Consider the following 23,386-nt stretch of genomic DNA (forward strand, 5'->3'; position numbering starts at 1 on the left):
AGGTTAGTATAGATGGACTAATAGAACAAGTCCCAAACACTGCTACAAGCCGAAATATTTTTTCAGAGCTAGATGCAGATAAAAATTATTTTGAATTTGGAACCTGGTGGAGGTTAGTATAGATGGACTAATAGAACAAGTCCCACACACTGCTACAAGCCGAAGCCCAAATATTTTTTCAGAGTTAGATGCAGATAAAAATTATATTGAATTTGCAACCTGGTGGAGGTTAGTATAGATGGACTAATAGAACAAGTCCCACACACTGCTACAAGCCGAAATATTTTTTCGGAGCTAGATGCAGATAAAAATTATATTGAATTTGCAACCTGGTGGAGGTTAGTATAGATGGACTAATAGAACAAGTCCCACACACTGCTACAAGTCGAAGCCCAAATATTTTTTCAGAGCTAGATGCAGATAAAAATTATATTGAATTTGCAACCTGGTGGAGGTTAGTATAGATGGACTAATAGAACAAGTCCCACACACTGCTACAAGGCGAAATATTTTTTCAGAGCTAGATGCAGATAAAAATTATATTGAATTTGCAACCTGGTGGAGGTTAGTATAGATGGACTAATAGAACAAGTCCCACACACTGCTACAAGCCGAAATATTTTTTCAGGGCTACATGCAGATAAAAATTATATTGAATTTGCAACCTGGTAGAGGTTAGTATAGATGGACTAATAGAACAAGTCCCACACACTGCTACAAGCCGAAATATTTTTTCAGAGCTAAATGCAGATAAAAATTATTTTGAATTTGCAACCTGGTGGAGGTTAGTATAGATGGACTAATAGAACAAGTCTCACACACTGCTACATGCCGAAATATTTTTTTAGAGCTAGATGCGGATAAAAATTATATTGAATTTGCAACCTGGTGGAGTTTAATATAGATGGACTAATAGAACAAGTCCCACACACTGCTACAAGCCGAAATATTTTTTCAGAGCTAGATGCAGATAAAAATTATATTGAATTTGCAACCTGGTGGAGGTTAGTATAGATGGACTAATAGAACAAGTCTCACACACTGCTACAAGCCAAAATATTTTTTCAGAGCTAGATGCAGATAAAAATTATTTTGAATTTGCAACCTGGTGGAGGTTAGCATAGATGGACTAATAGATCAAGTTCCACACACTGCTACAAGCCAAAATATTTTTTCAGAGCTAGATGCAGATCAAAAATTATATTGAATTTGCTACCTGGAGGAGGTTAGTATAGATGGAATAATAGAACAAGTCCCACACACTGCTAGAAGCCGAAATATTTTTTCAGAGCTAGATGCAGATAAAAATTATATTGAATTTGCAACCTGGTGGAGGTTAGTATAGATGGACTAATAGAACAAGTCCCACACACTACTACAAGCCGAAATATTTTTTCAGAGCTAGATGCAGATAAAAATTATATTGAATTTGCAACCTGGTGGAGGTTAGTATAGATGGACTAATAGAACAAGTCCCACACACTGCTACAAGCCGAAATATTTTTTCAGAGCTAGATGTAGATAAAAATTATTTTGAATTTGCAACCTGGTGGAGGTTAGTATAGATGGACTAATAGAACAAGTGCCAAACACTGATACAAGCCGAAATATTTTTTCAGAGCTAGATGCAGATAAAAATTATATTGAATTTGCAACCTGGTGGAGATTAGTAAAGATGGACTAATAGAACAAGTCCCAAACACTGCTACAAGCTGAAATATTTTTTCAGAGCTAGATGCAGATAAAAATTATTTTGAATTTGCAACCTGGTGGAGGTTAGTATAGATGGACTAATAGAACAAGTCCCACACACTGCTACAAGCGGAAATATTTTTTCAGAGCTAGATGCAGATAAAAATTATATTGAATTTGCAACCTGGTGGAGGTTAGTATAGATGGACTAATAGAACAAGTCCCACACACTGCTACAAGCCGAAATATTTTTTCAGAGCTAGATGCAGATAAAAATTATATTGAATTTGCAACCTGGTGGAGGTTAGTATAGATGGACTAATAGAACAAGTCCCACACACTGCTACAAGGCGAAATATTTTTTCAGAGCTAGATGCAGATAAAAATTATATTGAATTTGCAACCTGGTGGAGGTTAGTATAGATGGACTAATAGAACAAGTCCCACACACTGCTACAAGCCGAAATATTTTTTCAGGGCTACATGCAGATAAAAATTATATTGAATTTGCAACCTGGTAGAGGTTAGTATAGATGGACTAATAGAACAAGTCCCACACACTGCTACAAGCCGAAATATTTTTTCAGAGCTAAATGCAGATAAAAATTATTTTGAATTTGCAACCTGGTGGAGGTTAGTATAGATGGACTAATAGAACAAGTCTCACACACTGCTACAAGCCGAAATATTTTTTTAGAGCTAGATGCGGATTAAAATTATATTGAATTTGCAACCTGGTGGAGGTTAGTATAGATGGACTAATAGAACAAGTCTCACACACTGCTACAAGCCAAAATATTTTTTCAGAGCTAGATGCAGATAAAAATTATATTGAATTTGCAACCTGGTGGAGGTTAGTATAGATGGACTAATAGAACAAGTCCCACACACTGCTACAAGCGGAAATATTTTTTCAGAGCTAGATGCAGATAAAAATTATATTGAATTTGCAACCTGGTGGAGGTTAGTATAGATGGACTAATAGAACAAGTCCCACAAACTGCTACAAGCCGAAATATTTTTTCAGAGCTAGATGCAGATAAAAATTATATTGAATTTGCAACCTGGTGGAGGTTAGTATAGATGGACTAATAGAACAAGTCCCACACACTGCTACAAGCCGAAATATTTTTTCAGAGCTAGATGTAGATAAAAATTATTTTGAATTTGCAACCTGGTGGAGGTTAGTATAGATGGACTAATAGAACAAGTCCCAAACACTGATACAAGCCGAAATATTTTTTCAGAGCTAGATGCAGATAAAAATTATATTGAATTTGCAACCTGGTGGAGGTTAGTATAGATGGACTAATAGAACAAGTCCCACACACTACTACAAGCCGAAATATTTTTTCAGAGCTAGACGCAGATAAAAATTATATTGAATTTGCAACCTGGTGGAGGTTAGTATAGATGGACTAATAGAACAAGTCCCACACACTGCTACAAGCCGAAATATTTTTTCAGAGCTAGATGTAGATAAAAATTATTTTGAATTTGCAACCTGGTGGAGGTTAGTATAGATGGACTAATAGAACAAGTGCCAAACACTGATACAAGCCGAAATATTTTTTCAGAGCTAGATGCAGATAAAAATTATATTGAATTTGCAACCTGGTGGAGATTAGTAAAGATGGACTAATAGAACAAGTCCCAAACACTGCTACAAGCTGAAATATTTTTTCAGAGCTAGATGCAGATAAAAATTATTTTGAATTTGCAACCTGGTGGAGGTTAGTATAGATGGACTAATAGAACAAGTCCCACACACTGCTACAAGCGGAAATATTTTTTCAGAGCTAGATGCAGATAAAAATTATATTGAATTTGCAACCTGGTGGAGGTTAGTATAGATGGACTAATAGAACAAGTCCCACACACTGCTACAAGCCGAAATATTTTTTCAGAGCTAGATGCAGATAAAAATTATATTGAATTTGCAACCTGGTGGAGGTTAGTATAGATGGACTAATAGAACAAGTCCCACACACTGCTACAAGGCGAAATATTTTTTCAGAGCTAGATGCAGATAAAAATTATATTGAATTTGCAACCTGGTGGAGGTTAGTATAGATGGACTTATAGAACAAGTCCCACACACTGCTACAAGCCGAAATAGTTTTTCAGAGCTAGATGCAGATAAAAATTATATTGAATTTGCAACCTGGTAGAGGTTAGTTTAGATGGACTAATAGAACAAGTCCCACACACTGCTACAAGCCAAAATATTTTTTCAGAGCTAGATGCAGATAAAAATTATATTGAATTTTCAACCTGGTGGAGGTTAGTATAGATGGACTAATAGAACAAGTCCCACACACTGCTACAAGCCGAAATATTTTTTCAGACCTAGATGCAGATAAAAATTATTTTGAATTTGCAACCTGGTGGAGGTTAGTATAGATGGACTAATAGAACAAGTCCCACACACTGCTACAAGCCAAAATATTTTTTCAGAGCTAGATGCAGATAAATATTATATTGAATTTGCAACCTGGTGGAGGTTAGTATAGATGGACTAATAGAACAAGTCCCAAACACTGCTACAAGCCGAAATATTTTTTCAGAGCTAGATGCAGATAAAAATTATATTGAATTTGCAACCTGGTGGAGGTTAGTATAGATGGACTAATAGAACAAGTCCCACACACTGCTACAAGCCGAAGCCCAAATATTTTTTCAGAGCTAGATGCAGATAAAAATTATATTGAATTTGCAACCTGGAGGAGGTTAGTATAGATGGACTAAAAGAACAAGTCCCACACACTGCTACAAGGCGAAATATTTTTTCAGAGCTAGATGCAGATAAAAATTATATTGAATTTGCAACCTGGTGGAGGTTAGTATAGATGGACTAATAGTACAAGTCCCACACACTGCTACAAGCCGAAGCCCAAATATTTTTTCAGAGCTAGATGCAGATAAAAATTATATTGAATTTGCAACCTGGTGGAGGTTAGTATAGATGGACTAATAGAACAAGTCCCACACACTGCTACAAGGGGAAATATTTTTTCAGAGCTAGATGCAGATAAAAATTATATTGAATTTGCAACCTGGTGGAGGTTAGTATAGATGGACTAATATAACAAGTCCCACACACTGCTACAAGCCGAAATATTTTTTCAGGGCTACATGCAGATAAAAATTATATTGAATTTGCAACCTGCTAGAGGTTAGTATAGATGGACTAATAGAACAAGTCCCACACACTGATACAAGCCGAAATATTTTTTCAGAGCTAGATGCAGATAAAAATTATTTTGAATTTGCAACCTGGTGGAGGTTAATATAGATGGACTAATAGAACAAGTCTCACACACTGCTACAAGCCAAAATATTTTTTTAGAGCTAGATGCGGATAAAAATTATATTGAATTTGCAACCTGGTGGAGTTTAGTATAGATGGACTAATAGAACAAGTCCCACACACTGCTACAAGCCGAAATATTTTTTCAGAGCTAGATGCAGATAAAAATTATATTGAATTTGCAACCTGGTGGAGGTTAGTATAGATGGACTAATAGAACAAGTCCCACACACTGCTACAAGCCGAAATATTTTTTCAGAGCTAGATGTAGATAAAAATTATTTTGAATTTGCAACCTGGTGGAGGTTAGTATAGATGGACTAATAGAACAAGTCCCAAACACTGATACAAGCCGAAATATTTTTTCAGAGCTAGATGCAGATAAAAATTATATTGAATTTGCAACCTGGTGGAGGTTAGTATAGAGGGACTAATAGAACATGTCCCAAACAGTGCTACAAGCCGAAATATTTTTTCAGAGCTAGATGCAGATAAAAATTATTTTGAATTTGCAACCTGGTGGAGGTTAGTATAGATGGACTAATAGAACAAGTCCCACACACTGCTACAAGCGGAAATATTTTTTCAGAGCTAGATGCAGATAAAAATTATATTGAATTTGCAACCTGGTGGAGGTTAGTATAGATGGACTAATAGAACAAGTCCCACACACTGCTACAACCCAAAATATTTTTTCAGAGCTAGATGCAGATAAAAATTATATTGAATTTGCAACCTGGTGGAGGTTAGTATAGATGGACTAATAGAACAAGTCCCACACACTGCTACAAGCCGAAATATTTTTTCAGAGCTAGATGTAGATAAAAATTATTTTGAATTTGCAACCTGGTGGAGGTTAGTATAGATGGACTAATAGAACAAGTCCCAAACACTGATACAAGCCGAAATATTTTTTCAGAGCTAGATGCAGATAAAAATTATATTGAATTTGCAACCTGGTGGAGGTTAGTATAGATGGACTAATAGAACAAGTCCCAAAAACTGCTACAAGCCGAAATACTTTTTCAGAGCCAGATGCAGATAAAAATTATTTTGAATTTGCAACCTGGTGGAGGTTAGTATAGATGGACTAATAGAACAAGTCCCACACACTGCTACAAGCCGAAGCCTAAATATTTTTTCAGAGCTAGATGCAGATAAAAATTATACTGAATTTGCATTCTGGTGGACGTTAGTTTAGATGGACTAATAGATCAAGTCCCACACACTGCTACAAGCCGAAATATTTTTTCAGAGCTAGATGCAGATAAAAATTATTTTGAATTTGCAACCTGGTGGAGGTTAGTATAGATGGACTAATAGAACAAGTCCCACACACTGCTACAAGCCGAAATATTTTTTCAGAGCTAGATGCAGATAAAAATTATATTGAATTTGCAACCTGGTGGAGGTTAGTATAGATGGACTAATAGAACAAGTCCCACACACTGCTACAAGCCAAAATATTTTTTCAGAGCTAGATGCAGATAAAAATTATATTGAATTTGCAACCTGTTGGAGGTTGGTATAGATGGACTAATATAACAAGGCCCACACACTGCTACAAGCCGAAATATTTTTTCAGAGCTAGATGCAGATAAAAATTATATTGAATTTGCAACCTGGTGGAGGTTAGTATACATGGACTAATAGAACAAGTCCAACACACTGCTACAAGCCGCAGGAAAAATATTTTTTCAGAGCTAGATGCAGATAAAAATTATATTGAATTTGCAACCTGGTGGTGGTTAGTATAGATGGACTAATAGAACAAGTCCCACACTGCTACAAGCCGAAATATTTTTCAGACCTAGATGCGGATAAAAATTATATTGAATTTGCAACCTGGTGGAGTTTAGTATAGATGGACTAATAGAACAAGTCCCACACACTGCTACAGGCCGAAATATTTTTTCAGAGCTAAATGGAGATAAATATTATATTGAATTTGCAACCTGGTGGAGGTTAGTATAGATGGACTAATAGAACAAGTCTCACACACTGCTACAAGCCAAAATATTTTTTCACAGCTAGATGCAGATAAAAATTATTTTGAATTTGCAACCTGGTAGAGGTTAGCATAGATGGACTAATAGATCAAGTTCCACACACTGCTACAAGCCAAAATATTTTTTCAGAGTTAGATGCAGATCAAAAATTATATTGAATTTGCTACCTGGAGGAGGTTAGTATAGATGGAATAATAGCACAAGTCCCACACACTGCAAGAAGCCGAAATATTTTTTCAGAGCTAGATGCAGATAAAAATTATATTGAATTTGCAACCTGGTGGAGGTTAGTATAGATGGACTAATAGAACAAGTCCCACACACTGCTACAAGCCGAAATATTTTTTCAGAGCTAGATGCAGATAAAAATTATATTGAATTTGCAACCTGGTGGAGGTTAGTATAGATGGACTAATAGAACAAGTCCCACACACTGCTACAAGCCGAAATATTTTTTCAGAGCTAGATGTAGATAAAAATTATTTTGAATTTGCAACCTGGTGGAGGTTAGTATAGATGGACTAATAGAACAAGTCCCAAACACTGATACAAGCCGAAATATATTTTCAGAGCTAGATACAGATAAAAATTATATTGAATTTGCAACCTGGTGGAGGTTAGTATAGATGGACTAATAGAACAAGTCCCAAACACTGCTACAAGCCGAAATATTTTTTCAGAGCTAGATGCAGATAAAAATTATTTTGAATTTGTAACCTGGTGGAGGTTAGTATAGATGGACTCATAGAACAAGTCTCACACACTGCTACAAGCCGAAATATTTTTTCAGAGCTAGATGCTGATAAAAATTATATTGAATTTGCAACCTGGTGGAGGTTAGTATAGATGGACTAATAGAACAAGTCTCACACACTGCTACAAGCCGAAATATTTTTTCAGAGCTAGATGCAGATAAAAATTATATTGAATTTGCAACCTGGTGGAGGTTAGTATAGATGGACTAATAGAACAAGTCTCACACACTGCTACAAGCCAAAATATTTTTTCAGAGCTAGATGCAGATAAAAATTATTTTGAATTTGCAACCTGGTGGAGGTTAGCATAGATGGACTAATAGATCAAGTTCCACACACTGCTACAAGCCAAAATATTTTTTCAGAGCTAGATGCAGATCAAAAATTATATTGAATTTGCTACCTGGAGGAGGTTAGTATAGATGGAATAATAGAACAAGTCTCACACACTGCTAGAATCCGAATTATTTTTTTCAGAGCTAGATGCAGATAAAAATTATATTGAATTTGCAACCTGCTGGAGGTTAGTATAGATGGACTAATAGAACAAGTCCCACACACTGCTACAAGCCGAAATATTTTTTCAGAGCTAGATGCAGATAAAAATTATATTGAATTTGCAACCTGGTGGAGGTTAGTATAGATGGACTAATAGAACAAGTCCCACACACTGCTACAAGCCGAAATATTTTTTTAGAGCTAGATGTAGATAAAAATTATTTTGAATTTGCAACCTGGTGGAGGTTAGTATAGATGGACTAATAGAACAAGTCCCAAACACTGATACAAGCCGAAATATTTTTTCAGAGCTAGATGCAGATAAAAATTATTTTGAATTTGCAACCTGGTGGAGGTTAGTATAGATGGACTAATAGAACAAGTCTCACACACTGCTACAAGCCAAAATATTTTTTCAGAGCTAGATGCAGATAAAAATTATTTTGAATTTGCAACCTGGTGGAGGTTAGTATAGATGGACTAATAGAACAAGTCTCACACACTGCTACAAGCCAAAATATTTTTTCAGAGCTAGATGCAGATAAAAATTATTTTGAATTTGCAACCTGGTGGAGGTTAGCATAGATGGACTAATAGATCAAGTTCCACACACTGCTACAAGCCAAAATATTTTTTCAGAGCTAGATGCAGATCAAAAATTATATTGAATTTGCTACCTGGAGGAGGTTAGTATAGATGGAATAATAGAACAAGTCTCACACACTGCTAGAATCCGAATTATTTTTTTCAGAGCTAGATGCAGATAAAAATTATATTGAATTTGCAACCTGCTGGAGGTTAGTATAGATGGACTAATAGAACAAGTCCCACACACTGCTACAAGCCAAAATATTTTTTCAGAGCTAGATGCAGATAAAAATTATATTGAATTTGCAACCTGGTGGAGGTTAGTATAGATGGACTAATAGAACAAGTCCCACACACTGCTACAAGCCGAAATATTTTTTCAGAGCTAGATGTAGATAAAAATTATTTTGAATTTGCAACCTGGTGGAGGTTAGTATAGATGGACTAATAGAACAAGTCCCAAACACTGATACAAGCCGAAATATTTTTTCAGAGCTAGATGCAGATAAAAATTATATTGAATTTGCAACCTGGTGGAGGTTAGTATAGATGGACTAATAGAACAAGTCCCAAACACTGCTACAAGCCGAAATATTTTTTCAGAGCTAGATGCAGATAAAAATTATTTTGAATTTGCAACCTGGTGGAGGTTAGTATAGATGGACTAATAGAACAAGTCCCACACACTGCTACAAGCCGAAGCCCAAATATTTTTTCAGAGTTAGATGCAGATAAAAATTATATTGAATTTGCAACCTGGTGGAGGTTAGTATAGATGGACTAATAGAACAAGTCCCACACACTGCTACAAGCCGAAATATTTTTTCGGAGCTAGATGCAGATAAAAATTATATTGAATTTGCAACCTGGTGGAGGTTAGTATAGATGGACTAATAGAACAAGTCTCACACACTGCTACAAGCCAAAATATTTTTTCAGAGCTAGATGCAGATAAAAATTATATTGAATTTGCAACCTGTTGGAGGTTGGTATAGATGGACTAATAAAACAAGGCCCACACACTGCTACAAGCCGAAATATTTTTTCAGAGCTAGATGCAGATAAAAATTATATTGAATTTGCAACCTGGTGGAGGTTAGTATACATTGACTAATAGAACAAGTCCAACACACTGCTACAAGCCGCAGCCAAAATATTTTTTCAGAGCTAGATGCAGATAAAAATTATATTGAATTTGCAACCTGGTGGAGGTTAGTATAGATGGACTAATAGAACAAGTCCCACACACTGCTACAAGCCAAAATATTTTTTCAGAGCTAGATGCAGATAAAAAGTAATTTGAATTTGCAACCTGGTGGAGGTTAGTATAGATGGACTAATAGAACAAGTCCCACACACTGCTACAAGCCGAAATATTTTTTCAGAGCTAGATGCAGATAAAAATTATTTTGAATTTGCAACCTGGTGGAGGTTAGTAAAGATGGACTCATAGAACAAGTCTCACTCACTACTACAAGCCGAAATATTTTTTCAGAGCTAGATGCTGATAAAAATTATATTGAATTTGCAACCTGGTGGAGGTTAGTATAGATGGACTAATAGAACAAGTCCCACACACTGCTAAAAGCCGAAATATTTTTTCAGAGCTAGATGCAGATAAAAATTATTTTGAATTTGCAACCTGGTGGAGGTTAGTATAGATGGACTAATAGAATAAGTCTCACACACTGCTACAAGCCGAAATATTTTTTCAGAGCTAGATGCAGATAAAAATTATATTGAATTTGCAACCTGGTGGAGGTTAGTATAGATGGACTAATAGAACAAGTCCCACACACTGCTACAAGCCAAAATAATTTTTCAGAGCTAGATGCAGATAAAAATTATTTTGAATTTGCAACCTGGTGGAGGTTAGCATAGATGGACTAATAGAACAAGTTCCACACACTGCTACAAGCCGAAATATTTTTTCAGAGCTAGATGCAGATAAAAATTATATTGAATTTGCAACCTGGTGGAGGTTAGTATAGATGGACTAATAGAACAAGTCCCACACACTGCTACAAGCCAAAATATTTTTTCAGAGCTAGATGCAGATAAAAATTATTTTGAATTTGCAACCTGGTGGAGGTTAGCATAGATGGACTAATAGATCAAGTTCCACACACTGCTACAAGCCAAAATATTTTTTCAGAGCTAGATGCAGATCAAAAATTATATTGAATTTGCTACCTGGAGGAGGTTAGTATAGATGGAATAATAGAACAAGTCTCACACACTGCTAGAATCCGAATTATTTTTTTCAGAGCTAGATGCAGATAAAAATTATATTGAATTTGCAACCTGCTGGAGGTTAGTATAGATGGACTAATAGAACAAGTCCCACACACTGCTACAAGCCAAAATATTTTTTCAGAGCTAGATGCAGATAAAAATTATATTGAATTTGCAACCTGGTGGAGGTTAGTATAGATGGACTAATAGAACAAGTCCCACACACTGCTACAAGCCGAAATATTTTTTCAGAGCTAGATGTAGATAAAAATTATTTTGAATTTGCAACCTGGTGGAGGTTAGTATAGATGGACTAATAGAACAAGTCCCAAACACTGATACAAGCCGAAATATTTTTTCAGAGCTAGATGCAGATAAAAATTATATTGAATTTGCAACCTGGTGGAGGTTAGTATAGATGGACTAATAGAACAAGTCCCAAACACTGCTACAAGCCGAAATATTTTTTCAGAGCTAGATGCAGATAAAAATTATTTTGAATTTGCAACCTGGTGGAGGTTAGTATAGATGGACTAATAGAACAAGTCCCACACACTGCTACAAGCCGAAGCCCAAATATTTTTTCAGAGTTAGATGCAGATAAAAATTATATTGAATTTGCAACCTGGTGGAGGTTAGTATAGATGGACTAATAGAACAAGTCCCACACACTGCTACAAGCCGAAATATTTTTTCGGAGCTAGATGCAGATAAAAATTATATTGAATTTGCAACCTGGTGGAGGTTAGTATAGATGGACTAATAGAACAAGTCTCACACACTGCTACAAGCCAAAATATTTTTTCAGAGCTAGATGCAGATAAAAATTATATTGAATTTGCAACCTGTTGGAGGTTGGTATAGATGGACTAATAAAACAAGGCCCACACACTGCTACAAGCCGAAATATTTTTTCAGAGCTAGATGCAGATAAAAATTATATTGAATTTGCAACCTGGTGGAGGTTAGTATACATTGACTAATAGAACAAGTCCAACACACTGCTACAAGCCGCAGCCAAAATATTTTTTCAGAGCTAGATGCAGATAAAAATTATATTGAATTTGCAACCTGGTGGAGGTTAGTATAGATGGACTAATAGAACAAGTCCCACACACTGCTACAAGCCAAAATATTTTTTCAGAGCTAGATGCAGATAAAAAGTAATTTGAATTTGCAACCTGGTGGAGGTTAGTATAGATGGACTAATAGAACAAGTCCCACACACTGCTACAAGCCGAAATATTTTTTCAGAGCTAGATGCAGATAAAAATTATTTTGAATTTGCAACCTGGTGGAGGTTAGTAAAGATGGACTCATAGAACAAGTCTCACTCACTACTACAAGCCGAAATATTTTTTCAGAGCTAGATGCTGATAAAAATTATATTGAATTTGCAACCTGGTGGAGGTTAGTATAGATGGACTAATAGAACAAGTCCCACACACTGCTAAAAGCCGAAATATTTTTTCAGAGCTAGATGCAGATAAAAATTATTTTGAATTTGCAACCTGGTGGAGGTTAGTATAGATGGACTAATAGAATAAGTCTCACACACTGCTACAAGCCGAAATATTTTTTCAGAGCTAGATGCAGATAAAAATTATATTGAATTTGCAACCTGGTGGAGGTTAGTATAGATGGACTAATAGAACAAGTCCCACACACTGCTACAAGCCAAAATAATTTTTCAGAGCTAGATGCAGATAAAAATTATTTTGAATTTGCAACCTGGTGGAGGTTAGCATAGATGGACTAATAGAACAAGTTCCACACACTGCTACAAGCCGAAATATTTTTTCAGAGCTAGATGCAGATAAAAATTATATTGAATTTGCAACCTGGTGGAGGTTAGTATAGATGGACTAATAGAACAAGTCCCACACACTGCTACAAGCCGAAATATTTTTTCAGAGCTAGATGCAGATAAAAATTATATTGAATTTGCAACCTGGTGGAGGTTAGTATAGATGGACTAATAGAACAAGTCCCACACACTGCTACAAGCTGAAGCCCAAATATTTTTTCAGAGCTAGATGCAGATAAAAATTATTTTGAATTTACAACCTGGTGGAGGTTAGCATAGATGGACTAATAGAACAAGTCCCACACACTGCTACAAGCTGAAGCCCAAATATTTTTTCAGAGCTAGATGCAGATAAAAATTATATTGAATTTGCAACCTGGTGGAGGTTAGTATAGATGGACTAATAGAACAAGTCCCACACACTGCTACAAGGCGAAATATTTTTTCAGAGCTAGATGCAGATAAAAATTATATTGAATTTGCAACCTGGTGGAGGTTAGTATAGATGGACTAATAGAACAAGTCCCACACACTGCTACAAGCCAAAATATTTTTTAAGAGCTAGATGCAGATAAAAATTATTTTGAATTTGCAACCTGGTGGAGGTTAGCATAGATGGACTAATAGATCAAGTTGCACACACTGCTACAAGCCAAAATATTTTTTCAGAGCTAGATGCAGATGAAAAATTATATTGAATTTGCTACCTGGAGGAGGTTAGTATAGATGGAATAATAGAACAAGTCCCACACACTGCTAGAAGCCGAAATATTTTTTCAGAGCTAGATGCAGATAAAAATTATATTGAATGTGCAACCTGGTGGAGGTTAGTATAGATGGACTAATAGAACAAGTCCCACACACTGCTAGAAGCCGAAATATTTTTTCAGAGCTAGATGCAGATAAAAATTACATTGAATTTGCAACCTGGTGGAGGTTAGTATAGATGGACTAATAGAACAAGTCCCACACACTGCTACAAGCCAAAATATTTTTTCAGAGCTAGATGCAGATAAAAATTATATTGAATTTGCAACCTGGTGAAGGTTAGTATAGATGGACTAATAGAACAAGTCCCACACACTGCTACAAGCCGAAATATTTTTTCAGAGCTAGATGCAGATAAAAATTATATTGAATTTGCAACCTGGTGGAGGTTAGTATAGATGGACTTATAGAACAAGCCCCACACACTGCTACAAGCCGAAATATTTTTTCAGAGCTAGATGCAGATAAAAATTATATTGAATTTGCAACCTGGTAGAGGTTAGCATAGATGGACTAATAGAACAAGTCCCACACACTGCTAAAAGCCAAAATATTTTTTCAGAGCTAGATGCAGATAAAAATTATATTGAATTTGCAACCTGGTGGAGGTTAGTATAGATGGACTAATAGAACAAGTCCCACACACTGCTACAAGCCGAAATATTTTTTCAGACCTAGATGCAGATAAAATTTATTTTGAATTTGCAACCTGGTGGAGGTTAGTATAGATGGACTAATAGAACAAGTCCCACCCACTGCTACAAGCCAAAATATTTTTTCAGAGCTAGATGCAGATAAATATTATATTGAATTTGCAACCTGGTGGAGGTTAGTATAGATGGACTAATTGAACAAGTCCCACACACTGCTACAAGCCGAAATATTTTTTCAGAGCTAGATGCAGATAAAAATTATATTGAATTTGCAACCTGGTGGAGGTTAGTATAGATGGAATAATAGAACAAGTCCCACACACTGCTACAAGCCGAAGCACAAATATTTTTTCAGAGCTAGATGCAGATAAAAATTATATTGAATTTGCAACCTGGTGGAGGTTAGTATAGATGGACTAATAGAACAAGTCCCACACACTGATACAAGCCAAAATATTTTTTCAGAGCTAGATGCAGATAAAATTCATATTGAAGTTGCAACCTGGTGGAGGTTAGTATAGATGGACTAATAGAACAAGTCCCACACACTGCTACAAGCCAAAATATTTTTTCAGAGCTAGATGCACATAAAAAGTAATTTGAATTTGTAACCTGGTGGAGGTTAGTATAGATGGACTAATAGAACAAGTCCCACACACTGCTACAAGCCGAAATATTTTTTCAGAGCTAGATGCAGATAAAAATTATTTTGAATTTGCAACCTGGTGGAGGTTAGTATAGATGGACTCATAGAACAAGTCTCACTCACTGCTACAAGCCGAAATATTTTTTCAGAGCTAGATGCTGATAAAAATTATATTGAATTTGCAACCTGGTGGAGGTTAGTATAGATGGACTAATAGAACAAGTCCCACACACTGCTAAAAGCCGAAATATTTTTTCAGAGCTAGATGCAGATAAAAATTATTTTGAATTTGCAACCTGGTGGAGGTTAGTATAGATGGACTAATAGAATAAGTCTCACACACTGCTACAAGCCGAAATATTTTTTCAGAGCTAGATGCAGATAAAAATTATATTGAATTTGCAACCTGGTGGAGGTTAGTATAGATGGACTAATAGAACAAGTCCCACACACTGCTACAAGCCAAAATAATTTTTCAGAGCTAGATGCAGATAAAAATTATTTTGAATTTGCAACCTGGTGGAGGTTAGCATAGATGGACTAATAGAACAAGTTCCACACACTGCTACAAGCCGAAATATTTTTTCAGAGCTAGATGCAGATAAAAATTATATTGAATTTGCAACCTGGTGGAGGTTAGTATAGATGGACTAATAGAACAAGTCCCACACACTGCTACAAGCCGAAATATTTTTTCAGAGCTAGATGCAGATAAAAATTATATTGAATTTGCAACTTGGTGGAGGTTAGTATAGATGGACTAATAGAACAAGTCCCACACACTGCTACAAGCTGAAGCCCAAATATTTTTTCAGAGCTAGATGCAGATAAAAATTATTTTGAATTTACAACCTGGTGGAGGTTAGCATAGATGGACTAATAGAACAAGTCCCACACACTGCTACAAGCTGAAGCCCAAATATTTGTTCAGAGCTAGATGCAGATAAAAATTATATTGAATTTGCAACCTGGTGGAGGTTAGTATAGATGGACTAATAGAACAAGTCCCACACACTGCTACAAGGCGAAATATTTTTTCAGAGCTAAACGCAGATAAAAATTATATTGAATTTGCAACCTGGTGGAGGTTAGTATAGATGGACTAATAGAACAAGTCCCACACACTGCTACAAGCCAAAATATTTTTTCAGAGCTAGATGCAGATAAAAATTATTTTGAATTTGCAACCTGGTGGAGGTTAGCATAGATGGACTAATAGATCAAGTTGCACACACTGCTACAAGCCAAAATATTTTTTCAGAGCTAGATGCAGATGAAAAATTATATTGAATGTGCAACCTGGTGGAGGTTAGTATAGATGGACTAATAGAACAAGTCCCACACACTGCTAGAAGCCGAAATATTTTTTCAGAGCTAGATGCAGATAAAAATTACATTGAATTTGCAACCTGGTGGAGGTTAGTATAGATGGACTAATAGAACAAGTCCCACACACTGCTACAAGCCAAAATATTTTTTCAGAGCTAGATGCAGATAAAAATTATATTGAATTTGCAACCTGGTGGAGGTTAGTATAGATGGACTAATAGAACAAGTCCCACACACTGCTACAAGCCGAAATATTTTTTCAGAGCTAGATGCAGATAAAAATTATATTGAATTTGCAACCTGGTGGAGGTTAGTATAGATGGACTTATAGAACAAGCCCCACACACTGCTACAAGCCGAAATATTTTTTCAGAGCTAGATGCAGATAAAAATTATATTGAATTTGCAACCTGGTAGAGGTTAGTATAGATGGACTAATAGAACAAGTCCCACACACTGCTAAAAGCCAAAATATTTTTTCAGAGCTAGATGCAGATAAAAATTATATTGAATTTGCAACCTGGTGGAGGTTAGTATAGATGGACTAATAGAACAAGTCCCACACACTGCTACAAGCCGAAATATTTTTTCAGACCTAGATGCAGATAAAATTTATTTTGAATTTGCAACCTGGTGGAGGTTAGTATAGATGGACTAATAGAACAAGTCCCACCCACTGTTACAAGCCAAAATATTTTTTCAGAGCTAGATGCAGATAAATATTATATTGAATTTTCAACCTGGTGGAGGTTAGTATAGATGTACTAATAGAACAAGTCCCACACACTGCTACAAGCCGAAATATTTTTTCAGAGCTAGATGCAGATAAAAATTATATTGAATTTGCAACCTGGTGGAGGTTAGTATAGATGGACTAATAGAACAAGTCCCACACACTGCTACAAGCCGAAGCACAAATATTTTTTCAGAGCTAGATGCAGATAAAAATTATATTGAATTTGCAACCTGGTGGAGGTTAGTATAGATAGACTAATAGAACAAGTCCCACACACTGCTACAAGCCAAAATATTTTTTCAGAGCTAGATGCAGATAAAAATTATATTGAAGTTACAACCTGTTGGAGGTTAGTATAGATGGATTAAAAGAACAAGTCCCACACACTGCTACAAGCTAAAATATTTTTTCAGAGCTAGATGCAGATAAAAATTATTTTGAATTTGCAACCTGGTGGAGGTTAGTATTTATGGACTAATAGAACAAGTACCACACACTGCTACAAGCCCAAATATTTTTTCAGAGCTAGATGCAGATAAAAATTATATTGAATTTGCAACCTGGTGGAGGTTAGTATAGATGGACTAATAGAACAAGTCCCACACACTGCTACAAGCCGAAGCCCAAATATTTTTTCAGAGCTAGATGCAGATAAAAATTATTTTGAATTTGCAACCTGGTGGAGGTTAGTATAGATGGACTAATAGAACAAGTCCCACACACTGCTACAAGGCGAAATATTTTTTCAGAGCTAAATGCAGATAAAAATTATATTGAATTTGCAACCTGGTGGAGGTTAGTATAGATGGACTAATAGAACAAGTCCCACACACTGCTACAAGCCAAAATATTTTTTCAGAGCTAGATGCAGATAAAAATTATTTTGAATTTGCAACCTGGTGGAGGTTAGCATAGATGGACTAATAGATCAAGTTGCACACACTGCTACAAGCCAAAATATTTTTTCAGAGCTAGATGCAGATGAAAAATTATATTGAATTTGCTACCTGGAGGAGGTTAGTATAGATGGAATAATAGAACAAGTCCCACACACTGCTAGAAGCCGAAATATTTTTTCAGAGCTAGATGCAGATAAAAATTATATTGAATGTGCAACCTGGTGGAGGTTAGTATAGATGGACTAATAGAACAAGTCCCACACACTGCTAGAAGCCGAAATATTTTTTCAGAGCTAGATGCAGATAAAAATTACATTGAATTTGCAACCTGGTGGAGGTTAGTATAGATGGACTAATAGAACAAGTCCCACACACTGCTACAAGCCAAAATATTTTTTCAGAGCTAGATGCAGATAAAAATTATATTGAATTTGCAACCTGGTGAAGGTTAGTATAGATGGACTAATAGAACAAGTCCCACACACTGCTACAAGCCGAAATATTTTTTCAGAGCTAGATGCAGATAAAAATTATATTGAATTTGCAACCTGGTGGAGTTTAGTATAGATGGACTAATAGAACAAGTCCCACACACTGCTACAAGCCAAAATATTTTTTCAGGGCTAGATGCAGATAAAAATTATTTTGAATTTGCAACCTGGTGGAGGTTAGGATAGATGGACTAATAGATCAAGTTCCACACACTGCTACAAGCCAAAATATTTTTTCAGAGCTAGATGCAGATGAAAAATTATATTGAATTTGCTACCTGGAGGAGGTTAGTATAGATGGAATAATAGAACAACTCCCACACACTGCTAGAAGCCGAAATATTTTTTCAGAGCTAGATGCAGATAAAAATTATATTGAATTTGCAACCTGGTGGAGGTTAGTATAGATGGACTAATAGAACAAGTCCCACACACTGCTACAAGCCGAAATATTTTTTCAGAGCTAGATGCAGATAAAAATTATATTGAATTTGCAACCTGGTGGAGGTTAGTATAGATGGACTAATAGAACAAGTCCCACACACTGCTACAAGCCAAAATATTTTTTCAGAGCTAGATGCAGATAAAAATTATATTGAATTTGCAACCTGGTGAAGGTTAGTATAGATGGACTAATAGAACAAGTCCCACACACTGCTACAAGCCGAAATATTTTTTCAGAGCTAGATGCAGATAAAAATTATATTGAATTTGCAACCTGGTGGAGGTTAGTATAGATGGACTTATAGAACAAGTCCCACACACTGCTACAAGCCGAAATATTTTTTCAGAGCTAGATGCAGATAAAAATTATATTGAATTTTCAACCTGGTGGAGGTTAGTATAGATGGACTAATAGAACAAGTCCCACACACTGCTACAAGCCGAAATATTTTTTCAGACCTAGATGCAGATAAAAATTATTTTGAATTTGCAACCTGGTGGAGGTTAGTATAGATGGACTAATAGAACAAGTCCCACACACTGCTACAAGCCAAAATATTTTTTCAGAGCTAGATGCAGATAAATATTATATTGAATTTGCAACCTGGTGGAGGTTAGTATAGATGGACTAATAGAACAAGTCCCACACACTGCTACAAGCCGAAATATTTTTTCAGAGCTAGATGCAGATGAAAAATTATATTGAATTTGCTACCTGGAGGAGGTTAGTATAGATGGAATAATAGAACAACTCCCACACACTGCTAGAAGCCGAAATATTTTTTCAGAGCTAGATGCAGATAAAAATTATATTGAATTTGCAACCTGGTGGAGGTTAGTATAGATGGACTAATAGAACAAGTCCCACACACTGCTACAAGCCGAAATATTTTTTCAGAGCTAGATGCAGATAAAAATTATATTGAATTTGCAACCTGGTGGAGGTTAGTATAGATGGACTAATAGAACAAGTCCCACACACTGCTACAAGCCAAAATATTTTTTCAGAGCTAGATGCAGATAAAAATTATATTGAATTTGCAACCTGGTGAAGGTTAGTATAGATGGACTAATAGAACAAGTCCCACACACTGCTACAAGCCGAAATATTTTTTCAGAGCTAGATGCAGATAAAAATTATATTGAATTTGCAACCTGGTGGAGGTTAGTATAGATGGACTTATAGAACAAGTCCCACACACTGCTACAAGCCGAAATATTTTTTCAGAGCTAGATGCAGATAAAAATTATATTGAATTTTCAACCTGGTGGAGGTTAGTATAGATGGACTAATAGAACAAGTCCCACACACTGCTACAAGCCGAAATATTTTTTCAGACCTAGATGCAGATAAAAATTATTTTGAATTTGCAACCTGGTGGAGGTTAGTATAGATGGACTAATAGAACAAGTCCCACACACTGCTACAAGCCAAAATATTTTTTCAGAGCTAGATGCAGATAAATATTATATTGAATTTGCAACCTGGTGGAGGTTAGTATAGATGGACTAATAGAACAAGTCCCACACACTGCTACAAGTCAAAATATTTTTTCAGAGCTAGATGCAGATAAAAATTATATTGAATTTGCAACCTGGTGGAGGTTAGTATAGATGGACTAATAGAACAAGTCCCACACACTGCTACAAGCCAAAATATTTTTTCAGAGCTAGATGCAGATAAAAATTATATTGAAGTTGCAACCTGGTGGAGGTTAGTATAGATGGACTAATAGAACAAGTCCCACACACTGCTACAAGCCAAAATATTTTTTCAGAGCTAGATGCAGATAAAAATTATTTTGAATTTGCAACCTGGTGGAGGTTAGTATATATGGACTAATAGAACAAGTCTCACACACTGCTACAAGCCAAAACATTTTTTCAGAGCTAGATGCAGATAAAAATTATTTTGAATTTGCAACCTGGTGGAGGTTAGTATAGATGGACTAATAGAACAAGTCCCACACACTGCTACAAGCCGAAGCCGAAATATTTTTTCAGAGCTAGATGCAGATAAAAATTATATTGAATTTGCAACCTGGTGGAGGTTAGTATAGATGGACTAATAGAACAAGTCCCAAACACTGATACAAGCCGAAATATTTTTTCAGAGCTAGATGCAGATAAAAATGATATTGAATTTGCAACCTGGTAGAGGTTAGTATAGATGGACTAATAGAACAAATCCCAAACACTGCTACAAGCCGAAATATTTTTTCAGAGCTAGATGCAGATAAAAATTATATTGAATTTGCAACCTGGTGGAGGTTAGTATAGATGGACTAATAGAACAAGTCCCACACACTGCTACAAGCCGAAGCCGAAATATTTTTTCAGAGCTAGATGCAGATAAAAATTATTTTGAATTTGCAACCTGGTGGAGCTTAGTATAGATGGACTAATAGAACAAGTCCCACACACTGCTACAAGCCGAAATATTTTTTCAGAGCTAGATGCAGATAAAAATTTTAATGAATTTGCAACCTGGTGGAGGTTAGTATAGATGGACTAATAGAACAAGTCCCACACACTGCTACTAGCCGAAATATTTTTTCAGAGCTAGATGCAGATAAAAATTATATTGAATTTGCAACCTGTTGGAGGTTAGTATAGATGGACTAATAGAACAAGGCCCACACACTGCTACAAGCCGAAATATTTTTTCAGAGCTAGATGCAGATAAAAATTATATTGAATTTGCAACCTGGTGGAGGTTAGTATAGATGGACTAATAGAACAAGTCCAACACACTGCTACAAGCCGCAGCCGAAATATTTTTTCAGAGCTAGATGCAGATAAAAATTATTTTGAATTTGCAACCTGGTGGAGGTTAGTATAGATGGACTAATAGAAAAAGTCCCACACACTGCTACAAGTCGAAATATTTTTTCAGAGCTAGATGCAGAAAAAAATTATATTGAATTTGCAACCTGGTGGAGGTTAGTATAGATGGACTAATAGAACAAGTCCCACACACTGCTACAAGCCGAAATATGTTTTCAGAGCTACATGCAGATAAAAATTATATTGAATTTGCAACCTGGTGGAGGTTAGTATAGAAGGACTAATAGAACAAGTCCCACACACTGCTACAAGCCGAAATATTTTTTCAGGGCTAGATGCAGATAAAAATTATATTGAATTTGCAACCTGGTGGAGGTTAGTATAGATGGACTAATAGAACAAGTCCCACACACTGCTACAAGCCAAAGCCCAAATATTTTTTCAGAGCTAGATGCAGATAAAAATTATTTTGAATTTGCAACCTGGTGGAGGTTAGTATAGATGGACTAATAGAACAAGTCCCACACACTGCTACAAGCCGAAGCCCAAATATTTTTTCAGAGCTAGATGCAGATAAAAATTATATTGAATTTGCAACCTGGTGGAGGTTAGAATAGATGGACTAATAGAACAAGTCCCACACACTGCTACAAGCCAAAATATTTTTTCAGAGCTAGATGCAGATAAAAATTATATTGAATTTGCAACCTGGTGGAGGTTAGTATAGATGGACTAATGGAACAAGTCCCACACACTGCTACAAGCTGAAATATTTTTTCAGAGCTAGATGCAGATAAAAATTTTATTGAATTTGCAACCTGGTGGAGGTTAGTATAGATGGACTAATAGAACAAGTCCCACACACTGCTACAAGCCGAAGCCCAAATATTTTTTCAGAGCTAGATGCAGATTAAAATTATATTGAATTTGCAACCTGGTGGAGGTTAGAATAGATGGACTAATAGAACAAGTCCCACACACTGCTACAAGCCAAAATATTTTTTCAGAGCTAGATGCAGATAAAAATTATATTGAATTTGCAACCTGGTGGAGGTTAGTATAGATGGACTAATAGAACAAGTCCCACACACTGCTACAAGCTGAAATATTTTTTCAGAGCTAGATGCAGATAAAAATTATATTGAATTTGCAACCTGGTGGAGGTTAGTATAGATGGACTAATAGAACAAGTCCCACACACTGCTACAAGCCGAAGCCAAAATATTTTTTCAGAGGTAGATGCAGATAAAAATTATTTTGAATTTGCAACCTGGTGGAGGTTAGTATAGATGGACTAAGAGAACAAGTCCCACACACTGCTACAAGCTGAAATATTTTTTCAGAGCTAGATGCAGTTAAAATTTATATTGAATTTGCAACCTGGTGGAGGTTAGTATAGATGGACTAATAGAACAAGTCCCACACACTGCTACAAGCCGAAATATTTTTTCAGAGCTAGATGCAGATAAAAATTATTTTGAATTTGCAACCTGGTGGAGGTTAGTATAGATGGACTAATAGAACAAGTCCCACACACTGCTACAAGCTGAAGCCCAAATATTTTTTCAGAGCTAGATGCAGATAAAAATTATATTGAATTTGCAACCTGGTGGAGGTTAGCATAGATGGACTAATAGAACAAGTCCCACACACTGCTACAAGCCAAAGCCAAAATATTTTTTCAGAGCTAGATGCAGATAAAAATTATTTTGAATTTGCAACCTGGTGGAGGTTAGTAT

This window comes from Phyllobates terribilis, unplaced genomic scaffold, assembly GCF_046119375.1.
Source record: "Phyllobates terribilis strain yellow unplaced genomic scaffold, ASM4611937v1 Scaffold_1__5_contigs__length_1240528914, whole genome shotgun sequence".
NCBI lineage: Eukaryota > Metazoa > Chordata > Amphibia > Anura > Dendrobatidae > Phyllobates > Phyllobates terribilis.